Below are 5,363 nucleotides of genomic sequence, written 5' to 3' on the forward strand. Positions count from 1 at the left end.
TGGTAAAAACAATGATATATTCGTGTATATTGACCAAATCCAAGTTAGAATCACTTACCCAAATATTTTTCCTTGAAAATATATCAAAATCGCCTCTCCTCAAGCTCCAATTCGTCAAAAGGCAAATGGGACGAAGTCCCCTGTTTTTATAACTTACAGATTTCTTAGGGAGCTCGATTTTATCAGGGAGCTCGATTTTGTTAGGGAGCTCGATTTTGTCAGGGAGCTCGATTTTGTCAGGGAGCTCGATTTTGACAGCATTTACAGCAGAAAAATTGCAGCAACTTTTGCAGCAGCTAAGTCCCACTTTTGATTCGTTAACCATCCGAAACTCACCCGAGGCCCTCAGGACCTCAACGCAATACACCAACAAGTCCTAAAATATTATACGAACTTATTTGAAACCTCAAATCACATCAAACAACGCTAAAATGACGAATCACACATAGATTCAAGCCTAATGAACTTCGAAACTTTTAATTTCTACAAACAACACCGGAACCTATCAAATCAAGTCCGATTGACCTCAAATTTTGTACGCAAGTCATAAATGACATAACGGAGCTATGAAAATTTTCAGAATCGAATTTCGACCCCGATATCAAAAAGTCAACCCCTCGGTCAAACTTTCCAAAAATTCAACTTTCGACATTTCAAGCCTAATTCCACTACGGACTTCCAAATAAAATTTTGATCACGCTCCTAAGTCCAAAATTACCTTACCAATATACTGTTACGATCCCAAATTCCCTCCGTAGGATGTCGTGATGGCACCTAGTTTCTAAGACTAGGTAAGCCTATCAATGCGAAATAATAATAAATATCTGAAATAAATAAACTACAATTCAAACAATTTCAACTCCCAAAACCCGTAAGAAATAAACTACAAGCTTCTAAGAATTTATTCTCAATGTCTCTATATGTCAAGGTCTAAATAAATTATAAGGAAGCAACATAAAATGATAGAAGGGGACTCCGGAGTCTGCGGACGCTGGCAGATATACCTCGAAGTCTTCGTGCGCAGGTAACAGTGATGTGCAGAAGTGTAGTATGAGTATACCACAGCGGTACCCAGTAAGTGCCAAGCCTAATCTCGGTAGAGTAGTGACGAGGTCAGGTAAGGCCCTACTAGAATATAATAATGGCATGGTAAAATGTTTAACCATATAGTAAAATAAAATGACATTGGAAATGAATCAAATAGTATGTCACATTTAATAACACCAAATAATTGCAAAAACTATCTCGTGAAATCAAAACAGAATTTTCTTCAACTTCATGAAAATCACAACAATTAATCGAAAGCAACTATGGCCGTAAATCAATATCAACAAGGGCACTACCGAGGTACCGCCTCGTAGTCCCAAATTATAAATAATTTCACAATATCTCATTTTCTTATACCACCGCGGAAGCCTTCACAATTTATTTAAAGAAAATATTTTTCCCGAAATAGCATCCCGCGTTTTAGCCACCCTTATTACACCGCATGACTTCTAGTAGTCACCCCTACTAGCCACGCGTATCAAGCCACCCTTATCTCACCGCATGCGTTTCAACACCCAGACCTTATACCACCGCATGTGTATCAATATCATAATATATCACAATTTGCACCTCAAGTGCTCAAATAATTTAACTTGCCAAAATAATTTAACAACAATATTTTTTCACAATAAAGAGCTCACGGCTCATGCCAAAATAAATCGTCAATAATATTTTTCCACAATAAAGAGCTCACTGCTCCATCACAATCAGTACGAAAATCTTACAAAAATATTCAGGAGTAAATAATTCAGGAAAATAATATTTCAAAATCTTTAATACGTTGCTTCAATATCAAGTTTTAAAATGCCGAATATTTCAAATTAATAATATTTAATTTAAAAAAAATCAACCTTCAAATAATGCACAGAATAAAAGAAACCAAGTTCCAACTAAAAAGATAAAACAATTAGCAGGAGAAGGTCAAACAAATTTAAAATATAAATATTTAATCAATGATGAAGAATATAATAAGATTGAATATTTTAATAAATGCGCAATAATGATCTACACAATTTAAAAATATAATCCTTCATATTTAGCCCGTGTACACACTCGTCACCTCGTGCACACGACTTTCAACACATTTTAATAATCATATCAATATCAATCCTAGGGGAAATTTTCTCCACACAAGGTTAGACAAGTCACTTATCTCACTTGCTCCAATTCGATACAGTCAACAAATTTATAGGAATCAATTTCATAAGAAAATATTACACTTTTCAATAAAATTCGAAATTAGCTCAAAAATTGCCCTTGGGGCCCACGTCTCGAAATCCGGCGAATCTTCAAAATCCGACAACCCATTCAATTACAAGTCCAATCATACCAGTTTCACTCAAATCGGATTCCGGATCGACACCGAAATCTCAAAAATTTATTTCTATGAGATTTCTAAAATTTTCTAAAATTTATACCTCAAATTACTAATTAAATGGTGAAAATAATGATGTATTCGTGTATATTGACCAAATCCGAGTTAGAATCACTTACCCAAATGTTTTTCCTTGAAGATATATCAAAAATCACCTCTGCTCAAGCTCCAAGTTGTAAAAAATAGTGAATGGGACGAAGCCCCCCCGATTTTATATCTTACAGATCTGACTAGGGTGACCTCGATCATGGGGTCCGATCCTGGACCTCGATCATAGGAGTCCGATCATGTGGAGTCCGATTAAGGGGAGTCCGATCATGGGGCCGATCATAGTCCTCGATCATGGTCCTCGGTCATGGCCTTCGATCACTGCTTCGATCATGGCCCTCGACCCTGGGGCTCGATCACAGCCATCAATCCTGGCTATCGATCATGGCTTCGATCTTTATGGCCTTCGATCACTGGCCTTGGTCATAGCCCTCGATCCTGGGCCTTCGATTAGTGGCCTTCGATAACTGGCCTTCGAGCATACCTTCGATCATGGATCTCGAGCCTGCCTTCGATCCTTGGCTCGATTTCTGGGGGTTCGATTGCACAACAGAAGAGAATTTGCAGCAGCCTTTGCAGCAGCTGTTTAAGTCCCATTTTTGATCCGTTAACCATCCGAAACTCACCCGACATCCTCGGGACCTGAACCCAATACACCAACAAGTCCTAAAACATCATACGAACTTATTTGAAACCTCAAATCACATCAAACAACACTAAAATCACGAATCACACATAGATTCAAGCCTAATGAACTTTGAAACTTTTAATTTCTACAAACAACATCGGAACCTAACAAATCAAGTCCGATTGACTTCAAATTTTGTACGCAAGTCATAAATGACATAACAGAGCTATGAAAATTTTCAGAATCGGATTTCGACCCCGATATGAAGAAGTCAACCCCTCGGTCAAACTTCCCAAAAATTTAACTTTCGGCATTCCAAGCCTAATTCCACTACGGACGTCCAAATAAAATTCCGATCACGCTCCTAAGTCCAAAATCATCATACGGAGCTGTTGAAATCATCAAAATTCTATTACGGGGTCATTTGCACATATTTCGACATCCGGTCACTATTTGAACTTAAACTTTATATTTTTCATCAAAATTCCATATCTCGGGCTAGGGACCTCGGAATTTGATTCCGGGCATACGCCTATGTCCCAATTCACGACACGGACCTACTAGAACTGTCAAAATACTGATCCGAGTCTGTTTGCTCAAAATATTGACCAAAGTCAACTCAGTTGAGTTTTAAACCTCTAATTCACATTTTAATCCATTTTTCACCTGAAAACTTTCCGAAAAATTTTACGGACTGCGCACGCAAGTCGAGGAATGATAAATAGTGCTTTTCGAGATCTTAGAACACAAAATTAATTATTAAATTTAAAGATGACATTTTGGATCATCACATATACTCTCACAATTTGACAAATCAGGTATACTACCGGTAAAAGAATTAGCATGTAACGAAACTTGAGACAATTGTGTCATATTTTCAATCACATTAATAGTACCTGATAACCCTTTAAGCTGATTATTCAACCAAAGATTCCTAATTTCAGAACCCCTAAAAGAAGCAGGCAAAGAACCAGTAAGATTTTTATAAGACAACCTCAAGTTCATTAAATTAGGAAAAGAATAAAAAAAATCAGGAATAACACCAATAATACTAGCATTACTAGCATAAAAAGACCCCAAATTTGTACTTTCAGTTAAGTACATAGGAATTTGCCAAGGAGAAAGCTTCCCATTTTCACCAATACTTAAAGTTACTAAATTTGGAACCCCAAAAAGGAAATCTTGAGGAATAGAAGTGAATTGGTTATTGTCCAAGAAAATTTCAGCTAAGTTTGACATGTTTGAAAAAGAAGGTATAGGACCAGAAAGTTTGTTGTTTTGAACAGAAAGTGTTTTAAGATTGGAAAGTTGGTTAAGTTCAGGAGGTAAAGAACCAGAAACTGATTGAGAATCAAGATTAATGGAAGTTACAGTAGTAGAAGATTTGTCACAGTTGACATTTTTCCAAGTACAGAAAGGCTGAGAAGTTGACCAACCAGAAGGTGGTGGAGAAAGAGATGTAAGAAGTTTTGACATAACAGAAGCATCATCTGAGAAAGTGAAGGTAATGGAAGTTAAGAGTAGGAGGAGGTGGAGAAAGAGGTAGTTGATGGTAGGCTATAATCTCATATTTTAGTCGATTATTACATTCCAATTTACTGCACTTTAATTGAGTTTGAGCTTTAATCGCTAGTATTTTGCACTAATTGTGTGTTTTATGCCTTGTAGGAGTGATTCCGAGCTATGTAGATGTTATGGAATGAATTTAAGTGATTTGGAGCTTTGAAATCTGAGTAAAAGCCCAAGAAATTAAGCCGGGATCGTGTTCGGGGATCAACAGATGATACTTAAGAACAAACGAAGAATCGAGCAGTCATCTTGCGCAGTATCCAGTAAAATGCACATAACATTTCTCTCAGAGATTTGTTTTGGCTCCACAATATATCATTGGAAAGCTATTTAAAAGGGCTTTATGTTTTACGTTTGTTCACATTCCCAACAGAACAGGGTGAAAAGTGCACGGTAAGTGTGCGACCGCGCATATGGAGCAGAACAGTGTGAAAATTGTGCGGCCAAGTGCGCGAGCACACTTCCAGGTGCACGGCCGCGCACGCCCTATCCGGGAAAAGTGTTCTTTTTTGCGTAGGAGAAGGAGTTTTCGTTTGGGCCCGACCCTACTTGGTATATATACATGAAAAAATAGTATTTTAAAGATTTTTGACACATCTAAGACTTAAGGAGGCTAAGGAGAAGTTGGAGAAGGAAGAGCACACGGAATCCATCATTCAATCCCAACTCAAGACAAGGGTTTGGATTGTTTTATAT

The sequence above is a fragment of the Nicotiana tabacum genome, chromosome 14 (assembly GCF_000715075.1).
Source record: "Nicotiana tabacum cultivar K326 chromosome 14, ASM71507v2, whole genome shotgun sequence".
Lineage (NCBI taxonomy): Eukaryota > Viridiplantae > Streptophyta > Magnoliopsida > Solanales > Solanaceae > Nicotiana > Nicotiana tabacum.